Genomic DNA, 20,559 nt, shown 5'->3' on the forward strand with positions numbered 1-20,559 from the left:
CCCCACTGACCTGAGGACACAGCTCCAGCCCCACTGACCTGAGAACACAGCTCCAGCCCCACTGACCTGAGAGCACATCTCCAGCCCCACTGACCTGAGGACACAGCTCCAGCCCCACTGACCTGAGGACACAGCTCCAGCCCCACTGTCCTGAGAACACAGCTCCAGCATCACTGACCTGAGGACACAGCTCCAGCCCCACTGTCCTGAGAACACAGCTCCAGCCCCACTGACCTGAGAACACAGCTCCAGCCCCACTGACCTGAGAACACAGCTCCAGCCCCGCTGACCTGAGAACACAGCTCCAGCCCCACTGACCTGAGAACACAGCTCCAGCCCCACTGACCTGAGAACACAGCTCCAGCCCCACTGACCTGAGGACACAGCTCCAGCCCCACTGACCTGAGGACACAGCTCCAGCCCCACTGACCTGAGAACACATCTCCAGCCCCACTGACCTGAGGACACAGCTCCAGACCCATTGTCCTGAGAACACAACTCCAGCCCCACTGACCTGAGAACACAGCTCCAGCCCCACTGACCTGAGGACACAGCTCCAGACCCACTGACCTGAGGACACAGCTCCAGACCCACTGACCTGAGGACACAGCTCCAGACCCACTGACCTGAGAACACAGTTCCAGCCCCACTGACCTGAGGACACAGCTCCAGCCCTACTGACCTGAGGACACAGCTCCAGCCCCACTGACCCGAGGACACATCTCAAGCCCCACTGACCTGAGAACACAGCTCCAGCATCACTGACCTGAGGACACAGCTCAAGCCCCAGTGACCTGAGAATACAGCTCCAGCCCCACTGACCTGAGGCCACAGCTCCAGCCCCAGTGACCTTAGGACACAGCTTCAGCCCCAGTGACCTGAGAACACAGCTCCATCCCCACTGTCCTGAGAACACATCTCCAGCCCCACTGACCTGAGAACACAGATCAAGCCCCACTGACCTGAGAACACAGATCCAGCCCCACTGACCTGAGAACACAGATCCAGCCCCACTGACCTGAGAACACAGATCCAGCCCCACTGACCTGAGAACACAGCTCCAGCCCCAGTGACCTGAGAACACAGCTCCATCCCCCTGTCCTGAGAACACATCTCCAGCCTCACTGACCTGAGAACACAGCTCCAGCCCCACTGACCTGAGAACACAGCTCCAGCCCCACTGACCTGAGAACACAGCTCCAGCCCCACTGTCCTGAGAACACAGATCCAGCCCCACTGACCTGAGAACACAGCTCCAGCCCCATTGACCTGAGGACACAGCTCCAGCCCCACTGACCTGAGAACACAGCTCCAACCCCACTGACCTGAGAACACAGATCCAGCCCCACTGACCTGAGAACACAGCCCCAGCCCCACTGACCTCCTAACACAGCTCCAGCCCCAGTGACCTGAGGACACATCTCCAGCCCCACTGACCTGAGGCCACAGCTCCAGCCCCAGTGACCTGAGGACACAGCTTCAGCCCCAGTGACCTGAGAACACAGCTCCATCCCCACTGTCCTGAGAACACATCTCCAGCCCCACTGACCTGAGGCCACAGCTCCAGCCCCAGTGACCTGAGAACACAGCTCCATCCCCACTGTCCTGAGAACACATCTCCAGCCCCACTGACCTGAGGACACAGCTCCAGCCCCACTGACCTGAGAACACAGCTCCAGCCCCACTGACCTGAGAACACAGCTCCATCCCCCTGTCCTGAGAACACATCTCCAGCCTCACTGACCTGAGAACACAGCTCCAGCCCCACTGACCTGAGAACACAGCTCCAGCCCCACTGACCTGAGAACACAGCTCCAGCCCCACTGTCCTGAGAACACAGATCCAGCCCCACTGACCTGAGGACACAGCTCCAGCCCCACTGTCCTGAGGACACAGCTCCAGCCCCACTGACCTGAGACACCAGCTCCAGCCCCACTGACCTGAGAACACAGCTCCAGCCCCACTGTCCCGAGAACACATCAGCAGCCCCACTGACCTGAGGACACAGCTCCAGCCCCACTGACCTGAGAACACAGCCCCAGCCCCACTCTCCTGAGAACACAGCTCCAGCCCCACTGACCTGAGAACACAGCTCCAGCCCCACTGACCTGAGAACACAGCTTCAGCCCCATTGACCTCCTAACACAGCTCCAGCCCGACTGACCTGAGAACACATCTCCAGCCCCACGGACCTGAGAACACAGCTCCAGCCCCACTGAACTGAGAACACAGCCCCAGCCCCACTCTCCTGAGAACACAGCTCCAGCCCCACTGACCTGAGGACAAAGCTCCAGCCCCACTGACCTGAGAACACAGCTCCAGCCCCACTGTCCTGAGAGCACAGCTCCAGCCCCACTGACCTGAGAACACAGCTCCAGCCCCACTGTCCCGAGAACACGGCTCCAGCCCCACTGACCTGAGGACACAGCTCCAGCCCCACTGACCTGAGAACACAGCTCCAGCCCCACTGACCTCATAACACAGCTCCAGCCCCACTGTCCTGAAGACACAGCTCCAGCCTCACTGAACTGAGGAACACAGCTCCAGCCCCACTGACCTGAGAACACAGCTCCAGCCCCACTGACCTGAGAACACATCTCCAGCCCCACTGTCCCGAGAACACATCAATAGCCCCACTGTCCTAAGAACACAGCTCCAGCCCAACTGTCCTGAGAGCACAGCTCCAGCCCCACTGTCCTGAAAGCACAGCTCCAGCCCCTGTGACCTGGGAACACATCATCAGCCCCACTGTCCTGAGAACACAGCTCCAGCCCCACTGACCTCCTAATACAGCTCCAGCCCCACTGACCTGAAGACACAGCTCCAACCCCACTGACCTGAGAACACAGCTCCAGCCCCACTGTCCTGAGAACACAGCTCCAGCCCCACTGACCTCCTAACACAGCTCCAGCCCCACTGACCTGAGAACACATCTCCAGCCCCACTGTCCTGAGAACACAGCTCTAGCCCCACTGACCTCCTAACACAGCTCCAGTCCCACTGACCTGAGAACACAGCTCGTGCCCCACTTCCCTGAGAGCACAGCTTCAGCCCCACTGACCTGAGAACGCAGCTCTAGCCCCACTGTCCTGAGAACACATCAGCAGCCCCACTGACCTGAGGACACAGCTCCAGCCCCACTGTCCTGAAGACACCGCTCCAGCCCCCACTGTCCTGAGAACACATCAGCAGCCCCACTGACCTGAGGACACAGCTCCAGCCCCACTGACCTGAGAACACAGCTCCAGCCCCACTGACCTCCTAACACAGCTCCAGCCCCACTGACCTGAGAACACATCTCCAGCCCCACTGACCTAAGAACACAGCTCCAGCCCCACTGACCTGAGGACACAGCTCCAGTCCCACGGACCTGAGAACACAGCTCCAGCCCCACTGACCTGAGAACACAGCTCTAGCCCCACTGTCCTGAGAACACATCAGCAGCCCCACTAACCTGAGGACACAGCTCCAGCCCCACTGTCCTGAAGACACCGCTCCAGCCCCCACTGTCCTGAGAACACATCAGCAGCCCCACTGACCTGAGGACACAGCTCCAGCCCCACTGACCTGAGAACACAGCTCCAGCCCCACTGACCTCCTAACACAGCTCCAGCCCCACTGACCTGAGAACACATCTCCAGCCCCACTGACCTAAGAACACAGCTCCAGCCCCACTGACCTGAGGACACAGCTCCAGTCCCACGGACCTGAGAACACAGCTCCAGCCCCACTGACCTGGGAACACAGCTCCAGCCCCACTGACCTCCTAACACAGCTCCAGCCCCACTGACCTGAGAACACATCTCCAGCCCCACTGTCCTGAGAACGCATCAATAGCCCCACTCTCCTAAGAACACATCTCCAGCCCCACTGACCTGAGAACACATCTCCAGCCCCACTGTCCTGAGAACACATCAATAGCCTCACTGTCCTAAGAACACAGCTCCAGCCCCACTGTCCTGAGAACACATCAGCAGCCCCACTGTCCTGAGAACACAGCTCCAGCCCCACTGACCTCCTAATACAGCTCCAGCCCCACTGACCTGAAGACACAGCTCCAGCCCCACTGACCTGAGAACACAGCTCCAGCCCCACTGACCTCCTAACACAGCTCCAGCCCCACTGACCTGAGAACACATCTCCAGCACCACTGACCTGAGAACACAGCTCCTGCCCCACTGCCCTGAGAGCACAGCTTCAGCCCCACTGACCTGAGAACACAGCTCCAGCCCCACTGACCTGAGGACACAGCTCCAGCCCCACTGTCCTGAGAACACATCAGCAGCCCCACTGACCTGAGGACACAGCTCCAGCCCCACTGACCTGAGAACACAGCTCCAGCCCCACTGACCTGAGAACACATCAGCAGCCCCACTGTCCTGAGAACACGGCTCCAGCACCACTGACCTGAGAACACAGCTCCAGCCCCACTGACCTGAGAACACATCAGCAGCCCCACTGTCCTGAGAACACGGCTCCAGCACCACTGTCCTGAGAACACAGCTCCAGCCCCACTGACCTGAGAACACAGCTCCAGCCCCACTGTCCTGAGAGCACAGCTCCAGTCCCACTGACCTGAGATCACAGCTACAGCCCTACTGACCTCCTAACACAGCTCCAGCCCCACTGACCTGGGAACACATCAGCAGCCCCGCTGACCTGAGGACACAGCTCTAGCCCCACTGTCCTGAAGACACCGCTCCAGCCCCACTGTCCTGAGAACACATCAGCAGCCCCACTGACCTGAGGACACAGCTCCAGCCCCACTGACCTGAGAACACAGCTCCAGCCCCACTGACCTCCTAACACAGCTCCAGCCCCACTGACCTGAGAACACATCTCCAGCCCCACTGACCTAAGATCACAGCTCCAGCCCCACTGACCTGAGAACACAGCTCCAGCCCAACTGACCTGAGAACACAGCTCCAGCCCCAGTGACCTGAGAACATAGCTCCTGCCCCACTGTCCTGAGAACACAGCTCCAGTCCCAGTGACCTGAGAACATAGCTCCTGCCCCACTGACCTAAGGACACAGCTCCAGTCCCACTGACATGAGGACACAGCTCCAGACCCACTGTCCTGAGAACATAGCTCCAGCCCCACTGACCTGAGAACACAGCTCCAGTCCCACTGACCTGAGGACACAGCTCCAGCCCCACTGACCTGAGAACACAGCTCCAGCCCCACTGACCTGAGAACACAGCTCCAGTCCCACTGACCTGAGAACTAGCTCCAGCCCCACGGACCTGAGAACACAGCTCCAGCCCCACTGACCTCCTAACACAGCTCCAGTCCCACTGACCTGAGAACACAGCTCCAGCCCCACTGGCCTGAGAACACAGCTCCAGCCCCACTGTCCTGAGAACACATCAGCAGCCCCACTGACCTGAGAGCACAGCTACAGCCCCACTGACCTGAGAACACATCAATAGCGCCACTGTCCTAAGGACACAGCTCCAGCCCCACTGTCCTGAGAGCACAGCTCCAGCCCCACTGTCCTGAGAACACATCAGCAGCCCCACTGCCCTGAGAACACAGCTCCAGCCCCACTGTCCTCCTAATACAGCTCCAGCCCCACTGACCTGAAGACACAGCTACAGCCCCACTGTCCTGAGAACACAGCTCCAGCCCCACTGACCTCCTAACAGAGCTCCAGCCCCACTGACCTGAGAACACATCTCCAGCCCCACTGTCCTGAGAACACATCAATAGCCCCACTGTCCTAAGAACACAGCTCCAGCCCCACTGTCCAGCGAGCACAGCTCCAGCCCCACTATCATGAGAACACATCAATAGCCCCACAGTCCTAAGAACACATATCCAGCCCCACTGACCTGAGAACACATCTCCAGCCCCACTGTCCTGAGAACACATCAATAGCCCCACTGTCCTAAGAACACAGCTCCAGCCCCACTGTTCTGAGAGCACAGCTCCAGCCCCACTGTCCTGAGAACACATCAGCAGCCCCACTGTCCTGAGAACACAGCTCCAGCCCCACTGCCCTCCTAATACAGCTCCAGCCCCACTGACCTGAAGACACAGCTCCAGCCCCACTGACCTGAGAACACAGCTCCAGCCCCACTGTCCTGAGAACACAGCTCCAGCCCCACTGACCTCCTCACACAGCTCCAGCCCCACTGACCTGAGAACACATCTCCAGCCCCACTGACCTGAGAACACAGCTCCTGCCCCACTGCCCTGAGAGCACAGCTTCAGCCCCACTGACCTGAGAACACAGCTCCAGCCCCACTGACCTGAGAACACAGCTCCAGCCCCACTGTCCTGAGAACACATCAGCAGCCCCACTGACCTGAGAACACAGCTCCTGCCCCACTGCCCTGAGAGCACAGCTTCAGCCCCACTGACCTGAGAACACAGCTCCAGCCCCACTGACCTGAGAACACAGCTCCTGCCCCACTGCCCTGAGAGCACAGCTTCAGCCCCACTGACCTGAGGACACAGCTGCAGCCCCACTGACGTGAGAACACAGCTCCAGCCCAACTGACCTCCTAACACAGCTCCAGCCCCACTGACCTGAGAACACAGCTCCAGCCCCACTGTCCTGAAGACACCGCTCCAGCCCCCACTGTCCTGAGAACACATCAGCAGCCCCACTAACCTGAGGACACAGCTCCAGCCCCACTGACCTGAGAACACAGCTCCAGCCCCACTGACCTCCTAACACAGCTCCAGCCCCACTGACCTGAGAACACATCTCCAGCCCCACTGACCTGAGAACACAGCTCCAGCCCCAGTGACCTGAGGGCACAGCTCCAGTCCCACTGACACGAGGACACAGCTCCAGCCCCACTGACCTGAGAACACAGCTCCAGACCCACTGTCCTGAGAACACAGCTCCAGCCCCACTGATCTGAGAACACAGCTCCAGTCCCACTGACCTGAGAGCACAGCTCCAGCCCCACCGACCTGAGAACACAGCTCCAGCCCTACTGTCCTGAGAACACATCAGCAGCCCCGCTGACCTGAGGACACAGCTCCAGCCCCACTGTCCTGAAGACACAGATCCAGCCCCCACTGTCCTGAGAACACATTAGCAGCCCCACTGACCTGAGAACACATCTCCAGCCCCACTGTCCTGAGAACACATCAATAGCCCCACTGTCCTAAGAACACAGCTCCAGCCCCACTGTCCAGCGAGCACAGCTCCAGCCCCACTATCATGAGAACACATCAATAGCCCCACAGTCCTAAGAACACATATCCAGCCCCACTGACCTGAGAACACATCTCCAGCCCCACTGTCCTGAGAACACATCAATAGCCCCACTGTCCTAAGAACACAGCTCCAGCCCCACTGTTCTGAGAGCACAGCTCCAGCCCCACTGTCCTGAGAACACATCAGCAGCCCCACTGTCCTGAGAACACAGCTCCAGCCCCACTGCCCTCCTAATACAGCTCCAGCCCCACTGACCTGAAGACACAGCTCCAGCCCCACCGACCTGAGAACACAGCTCCAGCCCCACTGTCCTGAGAACACAGCTCCAGCCCCACTGACCTCCTCACACAGCTCCAGCCCCACTGACCTGAGAACACATCTCCAGCCCCACTGACCTGAGAACACAGCTCCTGCCCCACTGCCCTGAGAGCACAGCTTCAGCCCCACTGACCTGAGAACACAGCTCCAGCCCCACTGACCTGAGAACACAGCTCCAGCCCCACTGTCCTGAGAACACATCAGCAGCCCCACTGACCTGAGAACACAGCTCCTGCCCCACTGCCCTGAGAGCACAGCTTCAGCCCCACTGACCTGAGAACACAGCTCCAGCCCCACTGACCTGAGAACACAGCTCCTGCCCCACTGCCCTGAGAGCACAGCTTCAGCCCCACTGACCTGAGAACACAGCTCCAGCCCCACTGACCTGAGAACACAGCTCCTGCCCCACTGCCCTGAGAGCACAGCTCCAGCCCCACTGTCCTGAAGACACCGCTCCAGCCCCCACTGTCCTGAGAACACATCAGCAGCCCCACTAACCTGAGGACACAGCTCCAGCCCCACTGACCTGAGAACACAGCTCCAGCCCCACTGACCTCCTAACACAGCTCCAGCCCCACTGACCTGAGAACACATCTCCAGCCCCACTGACCTGAGAACACAGCTCCAGCCCCACTGACCTGAGAACACAGCTCCAGCCCCAGTGACCTGAGGGCACAGCTCCAGTCCCACTGACACGAGGACACAGCTCCAGCCCCACTGACCTGAGAACACAGCTCCAGACCCACTGTCCTGAGAACACAGCTCCAGCCCCACTGACCTCCTAACACAGCTCCAGCCCCACTGACCTGAGAACACATCTCCAGCCCCACTGACCTGAGAACACAGCTCCAGCCCCACTGACCTGAGAACACAGCTCCAGCCCAACTGACCTGAGAACACAGCTCCAGACCCACTGTCCTGAGAACACAGCTCCAGCCCCACTGACCTCCGAACACAGCTCCAGCCCCACTGACCTGAGAACACAGCCCCAGCCCCACTGTCCTGAGGACACAGCTCCAGCCCCACTGACCTGAGGACACAGCTCCAGCCCCACTGACCTGAGAACACAGCTCCAGCCCCACTGTCCTGAGAACATAGCTCCAGCCCCACTGACCTGAGAACACAGCTCCAGTCCCACTGACCTGAGGACACAGCTCCAGCCCCACTGACCTGAGAACACAGCTCCAGACCCAGTGACCTGAGGACACAGCTCCAGCCCCACTGTCCTGAGAACACAGCTCCAGCCCCACTGACCTGAGAACACATATCGCCATATACAAAGACTGATATAAAGGAATATATAGGAAAAGGAAAAAAAAGAGGGAAAAAGAGAAAAAAAATATATATATAGGTTACGGAGGCAACATATCATCCTATCCATATGGAGACAACCATCCTTTTTATTTATATAATTAATCATCTACCCTTGATCTCCATTCTTCGACCGGTGCCCAGACCTGTTTGCCAAGCTGTCTGGCTTTCCAACCTTTTTTCTCATACAGAGCCTTCTCCAACGTATAAATAGCTAGAAGCTTTGAAAGCCATTGTTGAAATGACGGAGGATTAGGGTCTTTCCATAGCATTGCAATACACAATCGGGTCAAGGTCATTGCTACCCCAAGGACCATAACCTCGTTAGTTAAACTAATAGAGTTCCCCAATTCTTCCTTAAAGAACTTGTCTAATGCTTGTTTTAAAGGGTCTAAATTAGGACAAGATGCAAACATATGTATCGTATCAGCCTGTAAGCTTTGGCATCTTGGCAAGATATCCCGCTAGTTCCCCCCCAGCGGGCTATTCTAATCGGTGTGTAATAGTTCATACATGGTCTTATAATACTGTGCTTGCAGATTCGCCACCTTTAAAATAGTGTTTGCAAGCATAAGTGATTTTTCACCCTCATTCCCAACTAGATTTAGTTTAATTCTCCATTTCTCGTATACCTTTATCCGATCATCATCGGTATGCTGACATATTTCGCCATAAAGTTGTGAAATTGAACAGCCATCCTCATCTCGTATTACCTCCATCAGATCCTCCTTTTTAAATTTGCAATGACCCTCTTGCTTTCTTTGTAGCACTGATCTTATCTGTAAGTATTTGAAAAAGTCTCTCCGATCCAGACCATATAACTGCTTCGCCTTATCAAATGTAATTAAGCCTGATTCATCCATTAAGTCTCCTATTGTCCCAACTCCAAGACTATCCCACCGTTTCATCACCTGGTCATGGAACACCTCTGGGAGTGACGTGTTCATATACAAAGGGGTGTAAAAATCCGTTCTCCCAAGTTTAATTTTTTTCTGAATCATAGACCAGACTGATTTGGCAGCCCCCAAAGTCTTAAACTTCGTTCTTTTATACTGATTTAATTCCTTAAATGTGAGAAGTCCCTTATTAGAATCCAGGACCAACAATTCACATACATCCGGGATCCCTGCACTACCCCTCCAAAAGTCATTCGTATTCCCGCCTAAGAGTCCTCTAATATATTGTAAGGCTGCAGTGAGATAGTAAGCCTTAAAGTCAGCTACTGCAAGGCCCCCCCGGTCTCTAGGAAGTGCTAACAATTTTATAGCTCTTCGAGTTTTGCCTTTTGCCCAGATAAACTGATTGCAGAACCCCTCTATTTCCTTAAACCAACTGTTGCTGAATTTTAATGGAATTGTACGAAAAAAATATAGAATCTTAGGTAATAGCAACATCTTTATCACATTACAACGCCCAATAGTTGTTAAATGCAGATTGTTCATCCTATCAAGATCTAATTTAGCCTTTCTGATCACGGGGGTCAAATTATTCTCAACAACTTTCGATAAATCAGACATTATAGTGATACCCAAGTACACCGCCGACTCTGTAATTCTCTGATCCTCTATTACAGCTAGGTGATTTTTGACGATTTGTGTTTTACCTTGGTTCAGTTTATACCCTGATCGGAGCCCATACATTTTCGCTTCGTTCTCTATTTCCGCTAACGCGGTAACTGGGGCAGCTGATGTTATTGCTAGATCGTCTGCATATCCCAGGATTTTGGTCTCATGACCATTCAAAACAATTGGCAAAATATTCTTGTTTGATTCGATCCGTCTAATAAATGAGTCTATGTAAAAGGCGAAGAGTTGTGGGGAGCAGGGGCACTCTTGCCTAGTTCCACGTTCAATTTTTATTGCCTTGCTCTGTTCCCCCATTACTCTGTCTAATACCCGGGCTCTTATATAGGGCTTTTAATGCCCCTATACATACTTTTCCAAAGTAAATTTTGCTCATTGCTGCCCATAAAAAACCCCACGAGACCCTATCAAAAGCTTTTTCAGCGTCCAGCAATATTAAAGACATAGGGTCTCGCGAGGCTGCTGTATTGTCGAACAGAGTACATACCCTCCTGATGTGGTCAGTGGTGCCCCTCCCAGGGATGAACCCGTGCTGCCAGGGAGAAATGACCTTGCCTATTATCAAACTCAAACGATTGGCCAAAACTTTAGAGTAAGCCTTAGTGTCGCTGTTCATTAGGCTTATTGGTCTATATGAACCGGGGTCGGTAGGGGTTTTATTTTTTTTAACACCATGCGCGCGGCGGCTTTTCCCGCTGCGTGCTGACTTTTTAAAAAACCTGCGTTACATGACAAGCTCAGCTCGTCATGAGCGTCGAAGGGGTTAAGGAAAACCACCATTGATGCTTCGCCCCAGGACCCCGGTTGTGCCACTCCATTTTGTATTGAGACCATAAGTTTATTAATATCTGCTTCTAATATTAAAAACAATTTCTTGTAAAATTCTAATGGTATTAGGTCAGGTCCCACTGCTTTCCCTGAAGGGAGATCTTTAAAAGCCCTTTGTATTTCTTCCGGGGTAAAGCTTACCTCCAAGGCATTTTTATCATCCGCCGTAAGCCTATCTAGTGAAGCAGTCTCTAGATACTGCTCAATTTCCTCTTCGTTTAGACATGCCCCCATGTCCTGACTATATAATTTCTCATAGAAATCCTGGAAAACTGAGCAGATCTCTTTTGGCGTTTTAACTAATATTCCTGCCTCCGTGATCATCTCTGTGATCTGACCTCTAGTAGCTGCCTGCCGTGTTCTTATAGCTAGATTTCGAAAAACTTGTTCGATGTATTCATATTGCTCTTGCCTCCAAGCTAGATATTTTCCTGTTGCCTTTGAAGCATATACTTCTCCTACTGCCGCCTTAGCCAACGCTAGATTTTGTGTAGCTCTTATCACATCCCCTTTGACTCTAATAATTTTAACCAGCTCTTCTTCTAACGTCACTACTAAATGTATCTTTCTCTCTATAGCTTCCTTTTCCAACTTGTTTCGTCTGAGAGAGTAGCTAATAGTTTCCCCTCTGATGCCGGCCTTTAAGGCATCCCACACTGTTGCTGGTGAAGCCGTCCCCATGTTAATCTCCATAAATTCCCTGAACCAACCTTCCATGTGGGCAATATAATTCGCATCCTGCAATAGAGCTCTCTCAAACGACCAACTAGTTGTGCCTTTCTGCTGATTTGGTGTAGAGATATCTATAGAAAGCGGGTAGTGGTCTGACATCAATCTCGGCAGCTTTTTAATCTTGACCATCGGTATCAGCGAGGGTGAGATCAAAAAATAATCCAAGCGCGCTAAAGTTTTGTGGGGAGCCGAGTAGTAAGTGCTACCCCCCCCCCAATTATCTGCTCCCAAATGTCGATCAGACCATTGTCCTGCATAAGCCGTATCAAAGCTCTATGGCTTTTTTTCTTTTTGCCAATAAACCTACCAGGATCATTCTTCCAAAGCCCATTCAAGCCATTAATGTTCAGATCCCCACACAGTATGATGGGAAGAGGCCAATTAGACAGTTGAGAATTTATGTGGATAAGGGTCTCCGGGTCATCCACTGTAGGGGCATAAATAGAGCATAGTGTAAAATTAAAATCATGCATTTGGCACCCGGCTAAAACCCATCAACCGTATTTATCTGCGTGCTGTTTTTTCAAAATGACAGTGTTTGCTCTTGCCAATATCGCTACCCCACGGGTTTTAGTCCCCTGAGTCATGCAGGTCAGTAATTTATACCCCAATTGTTCCAGAAAAAACTTCTGAGAAATCTCTACATGTGTTTCCTGAACACAAATCAGATCAGCTAGTAGTGCCTTAAAATATTCTTTCAGATCCCTTCTTTTTCTTGCATCATTTAAATCACACCCATTAATTGTGACTAACCGCATACGTTTTCTTTAGTATCTGCATTCCATTTCCTATATATTCACATCTGATTTTTTTCTTCCCTGATGATGCATTTTTTCCCCATTTTTCCCCCAAGGTGGCCCACCCAATCCCCCCCACCCCTCATCCCTCCCCCCACGCCCCTCTCCTCCCAATGCAGCAAGCAGGCTTAAGGCCTCTGTGATAGTGTCTGGTAGTCGGCCTCCCTCCGTCATCCTAATTCTGACTAGTGTGCTTCTTGTGTTTATGTACATTTTTCCCACCTAACATCATAGTGTTCCCAGCATTTTGACACCCTACACAGCAATGTTCACAATAGTTATATTACAGGGAGTTTAGCTAGCAACACGAAATCAAAAGAGATAAAGAAAAATATTCCAGATCAAAAGTACTTCAAGTCGGGGGCGTGCCTTGCAGCCGAGCATGGCGGCAGCTTAGAAGGAGAGCTCCGTGAGTAGGGCGGCCTCCTCCGAGAATCCGACCAAACATCCGTTAATTGCAGACCTCTGAAGGAAGGTCCCGAGGCCCAGGACCGGGCAGAACCAAAAGCAGAAGATCCGGTGCAAGACCGGGACCGGGAGACGCCCGTTCCGAGCTACGTCCGGCAGAGGCCCTAGTGATGCAGAAAATCCCCGAGTTGTGCTACCCAGAGAGGCCGGGCGGAAGTGCTAGCAGCCGGGGAGGAATCAGCCGGAAGCATCCCCGGCCGCGACGACTGGAGTTTGTGGTGAGAGTCCGGGGCATGGGAGTACTCCCTGGTGGCGATAAAACTGAGAGAGGGACCGCGGGCGGCGGAGGCGACATCAAGGAGCGGAGGAGGCGAGAGCATAGTGAGGCGCTGCTGGACTGCGGGCACTGTGAGCGCGGGCAACGGCGCGTATACTGCTGGCGCCGCCGGCGTTTGGGACACAGCGTCTGCCCTGGGGGAGTCTGGTGCTGCCTGCTGACGCCCGCTTCGGAGGGGGAGAGAGAGCCAACAATAGCGGCGACGGACCGGTGGCGGGCACAAATAACAGCGGCCAGGGTACCAAATGGTGAGAGGTCACCGATATACTCTGGCTAGCAAAACAGATGGACCACAAGCTTGAGGCCACAGCCTGAAATAGTGCGGAAGGTACATGAAGTGGGGGCAGTGGCCAATGTCCGTGAACTTTATTGCTTGCACACACTGCATCAAAGGCCCAACAAGAGATCGGGGGCAGACCGCCGGTGAACACAGTGTGAGTTGAGTGGGAATACGACGGGTGGCACTAAGGAGGTGAGAGCCAGCAGGGTGCGAACTGACCCGCAGCGCACAGTCAGCTAGAAGGACACCTCTTCTTCCCCCATACTCCTCAGCTGTGAGAACCTGTGGAACGCTCCGGTGGCAGTGGCGCACGGTGAAGCTAGAAGGTCACCTCTTCATCGCCCATAATCCTCAACTTTGAGAGCCTGTGGAACACTCCGGTGGCAGTGGGACGCTACGGGTTGAAGCATGGCGGGCAGGGGCGCAAAGGGCGGAACGACCCAGGCCCGCCTGGATAAATTCGCATACGATAAGAACAATCCTCCCCACGCAGAGCCGAGGACATCCACAGGGAAGTCAGCGGACGGAGAAGGAGGTAAAAAAGTAACGCTAGAGGATGTCATGAAAGCGCTGACGCAGATCCAGGCTACAGTGGGGTCGATCTCCACGGAGGTCACCCTAATACGTGCTGACTTCCATAAAATGTCTGAAAGTGTGAAAGAAATCAAAGTGGTCACAAAGTCGTTAGTAGAAGATGTCTCAGAGCAGCAAACAGCAATGAAGAGGGTGGTGGCTGAGAATAAATCATTGAAGGACAAACTGGACGACCAGGAAGGACAATCACGGAGGAATAACGTCAGAATTCTTGGGGTTCCGGAATCCGAAGGCACCAGAGCAACGGACCTGTATGTGGAAGAGTTGATTAAAACGAGGCTCCAACCTAAAGGCCTTTCTCATTTCTTCTCAGTTGAAAGGGCACACAGAGTCCTGGGGGGAAGGCCAAAACCTGGCGCAGCGCCAAGACCGATATTGGCGCGATTCTTCAACTTCCGTCATCGGGACGCAGTCCTCCAAGTAGCGAGAGTGTCGCCACCCATCCAGATCCAAAACTCTAAGATTGCCTTCTTTACGGACTACACAGCCGAGGTTGCCCGCCGCCGGAGAACCTTCCTCGATGTGAAGAAGGAGTTAAGGGCAAAAGAGATACCATACTCAATGCTGTTCCCGGCCAGATTGCTGGTGGTGGCGGATAATAAGACCTGTTTTTTCGATACGCCAGACATGGCCCACGACTGGTTGGAGGGTTGGAGACAGATTGGACAACCTCGCCGCTCGAAGAGAAAACACCTGAACCAGCGACTTGAAGATCACACAGGGTCACAAACGTCAGGGTCCGAAGATGCAGAGCGATCACCAACTCAGAACGACGTCGATGATGAGACGGACACGATGCGATGATAACCCGGTACCCACTTGAGTCTTGATTGAAGCGGTACTTGGAAAGCGGACTGCCTTGGACACTGGACTAAGGGTCTCTGAAGAGGGTAGGAGGGGCCGCCGGCTCCGGGGGGTGCTTCACCCCAACAAGCAAGTATCCTGTTTGAGGGCTGGGTAATGCACTCTGCTAAGTTGGGGGGCGGGCGGTTCAATGTCCATATAGCAGGGAGGTAGGGAGGGGGGGTGGGGACGGGAAGGGATGGTTTTTGTTTTTCAGGTTATACATGCAAGGGAACTGTTTGTTGAAATGTTGACTCAATGTTTTAGGGCAGGACACGACGACAAAGACACACTGACAACATCATTGGAGGGTGGGCTGTGCGCTCTATTCCTCAGGACGCAGTTCTATACACACACACATCCAGCTTTTAGATGGCACACAATACACGGGGTGACGCTCTTGTAGGAGAAGCTCAGGAGACGCAAGTGGCACCATTGCAGATAATGACCTGGAATGTGAGGGGCTTAGGCGACAAAATTAAAAGAGGACTGGTTATGCTGAATATAAAACGAATAGGTCCAGCGGTGGTCCTCCTGCAGGAGACCCACCTTACAGGCAAGGCATATCAGGCATTGGATAGAAGGGGCTACCACATGGTAATACACTCAGAGTTCACGTCTGGATCGCGGGGAACAGGTATTCTATTACGTAGATCGTCCCCCTTTATACTCGAACACACCAAAACAGCCGATCAGGGCCGCTTCGCGGCCATACAAGATCAATGGGAGTGCAGACCGCTAACCATAATGTCTGTCTACATCCCTCCAGCACTGCACACAATCGCTCTTCCGGCACTGGGGAAATTCCTCCTGGATCTACCGGTGGGAGACCTTATTATTGGTGGGGATTTTAACGCGGTGGCACACGATACGCTAGATAGATTCCCTGTCCGATCACAAACAGCAGGGCCCTCACGGTTCAGCGGCTTTCTAGAGGCGCAGGGGCTGATAGATGTATGGAGACACATGCACCCCACTACACAACAATACACATACTACTGCGCCTCTCACCAGGCCGGGTCACCCCTTGCTCCTCCTGCCGCCTCCTGCTCCTTACCTGCCAGCCTTGCCGCATTTTCCCGCCGAAGACGCCCTCCTGGCCCCCCCGAGCGGCCCAGCCACAGCAGAGCCGCCCGCTCGCAGGTTTCCCGCCCAGCTCGCCACAGGCCCCGCCCACCACCGGCCCATTGGCCGAGCCGCTCCCGCCGCCCAGCTGACCCGCCCTCCCGTCCCCCTTCTTATGACGCCCCCAGAGCGACCGCGCAGCGGACGCGCGCAGCGGGAACGCCGAAGGTGCGCCAAAGGTAAGCCCGTCTGCGCCCGTTCCGCGCCTGGACCGCGCCCAGCGCCAGGACCCCTGGCCCCAGCAGACCCCAGCCCGCCCGCCGGACGTACGACGCCGCCACCCTCAACGCACTCAACGCCGGCCGTATCCCAAGATGCTACCGAGCCACCCCGAGACGCACCCACGGACCCTTCTGCTGCAACTCCTGCAAGTTCACCTGCATCCGGACCTGCACTACTCCAGCACCAACCAAGACCAAGACGAGCAACAGCAGCAGCCACCTGAAATGCATCCTGCTCAACACCCGCTCCGTCCACAGACACGCCGTCGAGCTGTGGAACCTGTTCGACACAACTTCACCAGACGTCGCCTTCCTCACGGAAACCTGGATGAACGCCTCTTCAGCGCCCGACATTGCCATCGCCATCCCAGACGGCTACAAGATCATCCGAAGGGACCGCATCAACCAGACCGGAGGAGTCATCGCCATCAACCACAGGAACACCATCCGCATCACGACCAACACCGACGACATCCACGCACCCGCCGAGCACCTGCACTTCCAGGTCCACATCAACCCCAAGACCACCCTCAGAGGCACCCTCATCTACAGACCCCCGGGACCACGCACACAATTCAGCGAAGACATCGCCGACTTCATCAGCCTGCACGCCCTCCTCTCCGCTGACTACATCCTCCTCGGGGACCTCAACTTCCACCTGGAGAACAACAACAACCGCAACACCACCACCCTGCTGGACAACCTCGCAAACCTGGGACTCAAGCAGCTGGTCACCACCCCCACCCACTACGCCGGACACACACTCGACCCCGTCTTCTCATCCAGCAAGGACATCGCCTTCAGCCACGCCACCGGACTCCACTGGACGGACCACAGCTGCGTCCACTCCAGCTTCAGAAGGACCACGATCCACCACCACCAGCAACAGGTTGCACGCAGAAGCTGGAACAAGATCACAGCCGACCAACTCGCGACCTCCCTGAGCATGAACCCTCCCACCAGCGCAACGAACCCAAGCCAGGCGGCGACCAACCTCGCGAAGTAGATCAGCAACTGCGCAGACGACCTCGCCCCTCTGAAGACCCCGCCTAGCAGACCCGGTAGCAAGAAAGCCCCATGGTTCACCAACGAACTCAAGAGCTCCAAGAAGAACTGCCGAGCCCTCGAGAGAACCTGGCGCAGAGACCCAACACCGGACAACATGACTGCCCTCAAGCTCGCCACCCGAAAACACCACCAACTCATCCACGCCACCAAGAAAACCGCATTCAAGGAACGACTGGACAACAACGCACACAACAGCAAGGAACTCTTCAACATCGTTAAAGAGCTCTCCAACCCAAACGCCGGAAACAACGACATCACACCTTCGCAAGACCTCTGCAGCTCCCTCGCCGCCTACTTCCACAACAAGATCGCGGACATACACAACAGCTTCAGCACTCAACCGACACATGCCACGACCGAACCACCGCCCCCCACCACCACCCTCCGCACCTGGACCCCGATCAGCACCGAAGACACCGTCCGCACGATGAACTCCATCCACTCCGGATCTCCTACCGACCCCTGCCCTCACCACGTCTTCAACAAGGCCGACGCTGTCATCGCACCCCACCTGCGGGACATCATCAACACCTCCTTCGACACCGCTACCTTCCCGGAGAGCTGGAAGCATGCCGAACTCAGCGCTCTACTAAAGAAGCCTTCAGCCGACCCCATCGACCTCAAGAACTACCGCCCCATCTCGCTGCTCCCGTTTCCTGCAAAAGTCATCGAGAAGACCGTCAACAAGCAGCTGGCCGCCTTCCTCGAGACAAACGAATCCCTCGACCTCTCGCAGTCTGGCTTCCGGGCAAACCACAGCACCAAGACCGCCCTGATCGCAGCCACCGATGACATCCGAGCACTGCTTGACAACGGAGAAACAGCAGCTCTCATCCTCCTAGACATCTCCGCGGCCTTCGACACTGTCTGCCACCGTACACTAGTGCAGCGACTCAGCAACGTCGGAATCCAGGAGAAGGCACTGGAGTGGATCATCTCCTTCCTCGCCGGAAGGACACAGAGAGTCCGCCTCCCCCCGTTCACATCTGAAGCCACCGAAGTCATCTGCGGCGTTCCTCAAGGCTCCTCGCTCAGTCCAACCCTCTTCAACGTCTACATGAGCCCCCTCGCAGACATCGCACGCCAGCACAACCTCAACATCATCTCCTACGCCGACGACACCCAGCTGATTCTCTCCCACACCAACGACCTCGCCACCGCCAGAGCCAACCTTCAAGAAGGGATGAAAGAGGTAGCCAAATGGATGAAGAACAGCCGCCTGAAACTGAACTCGGACAAGACGGAAGTCCTCATCCTGGGATCCTCACCCTCCGCCTGGGACGACTCCTGGTGGCCCCCCGCCCTAGGCAGCGCACCCAAACCGACAGACCACGCACGCAACCTGGGCTTCATCCTGGACTCCTTCCTCTCCATGACCAGACAAGTCAACGCCGTCTCCTCGTCGTGCTTCAACATCCTGCGCATGCTAGGTAAGATCTTCCGGTGGATCCCCACCGAGACCAGGAAGACAGTCACCCAGGCCCTCGTCACCAGCCGTCTGGACTACGGCAACTCCCTCTACGCCGGAACCACCGCCAAACTCCAGAAGAGACTCCAGCGGATCCAGAACGCCTCAGCACGACTCATCCTGGACATCCCCCGTCGCAGCCACATCTCCGGACACCTGAGAGACCTGCACTGGCTCCCGGTCAACAAGAGAATCACCTTCCGACTCCTCACCCACGCACACAAAGCCCTACACAACCAAGGCCCAGGATACCTCAACAGCCGCCTCAACTTCTATGCTCCCAAACGCCAGCTTCGATCGACCGGCTACGCCCTCGCCGCCGTCCCCCGCATCCAAAGAGCCACCACAGGGGGACGGTCCTTCTCCTACCTCGCCGCCAAGACATGGAACTCCCTCCCGACCCACCTCCGCCTGACCCAGGACCACCTCGCCTTCAGGAAGCAACTCAAGACCTGGCTGGTCGAGCAGTAGCGGACCCCCCTCCTCTAGCACCTTGAGACCCTCTGGGTGAGTAGTGCGCTATATAAATGCTCTGATTGATTGATTGATTGATTGCTCAGCAACACACAGTAGTTTGTCACGCATAGACTACTTCCTGACTTTGGGTGACGGTCTCCTGACTATTGAGGATGTAAACATCCGACCCAGGTGCATATCAGACCATTCCCCGGTGACGTTGACTCTGTCCTGCCAAGAGAGGACCCGCAGGAGGATATACCCAATTCACCCGGGATGCCTTAAGGTTCCCACAATTAGGAAAGACCTAAAGAGAGCGACCCAGTATTATTTCACTGAGAATACGGCATCGGTAGAATCTCCCGCGGTCCTGTGGGAAGCATACAAAACTGTCCTGAGAGGGCAAGCCATAACATCCATAGCAGGGCACAAGCGATCGCAGAGACGGGAATTGACAGAGTTAGAATTGGCTCTTCGTGCGGCGGACACAGCTCACATGGCAGACCCTAGACCGGAAACACTACATACACTGCAATTATGCCAACAGCAACACAGCGACCTCTTGAGGCCCTGGACTATAGATAACATAGCGGCGACCACACATAGAATTTATGATGTAAGGAACAAGGCAGGGAAACTGCTGGCCTGGCTGGACAAGAAGAGGGGTGGCACAAGAAATATACTGCAGCTGTGCGCTGCAGACGGGACGCTCCTCAGGCGCCCGGCAGATATAGTCGGCGAGCTGACCGACTACTTTCAGAAGGTGTATACCCCAGAGGGGGTGGTAACACAGAGGCAGCATTAACTTCCCTCCAAAACATACCCACGCAAACGCTGACACAGAAAGCGATGGCGGAGCTAGAAGCCCCACTTACGACTGAGGAAATACAGTTGGCCATCAATGCCGTACAATCTAGCAAAGCTTAGGGCCCCAACGGGATCCCAATTGAATGGTATAAGATAATGTCAGAGACGTTGAGTGCACCACTGCTGGCAATGTTTGTAGAAAGTCT

The 20,559-nt window shown here is 55.1% G+C and overlaps 1 protein-coding gene across 1 annotated transcript in view; it reads right to left on the minus strand.

Moving 5' to 3' along the window:
• Nucleotides 1-20,559, minus strand: part of LOC147718068 (carboxypeptidase M-like) — a 217,412-nt gene that overhangs the window by 27,313 nt on the left and 169,540 nt on the right. The gene's annotated exons all lie outside the window — the stretch shown is intronic.

The sequence above is a fragment of the Lissotriton vulgaris genome, chromosome 5, assembly GCF_964263255.1.
Source record: "Lissotriton vulgaris chromosome 5, aLisVul1.2, whole genome shotgun sequence".
Taxonomy (NCBI): domain Eukaryota; kingdom Metazoa; phylum Chordata; class Amphibia; order Caudata; family Salamandridae; genus Lissotriton; species Lissotriton vulgaris.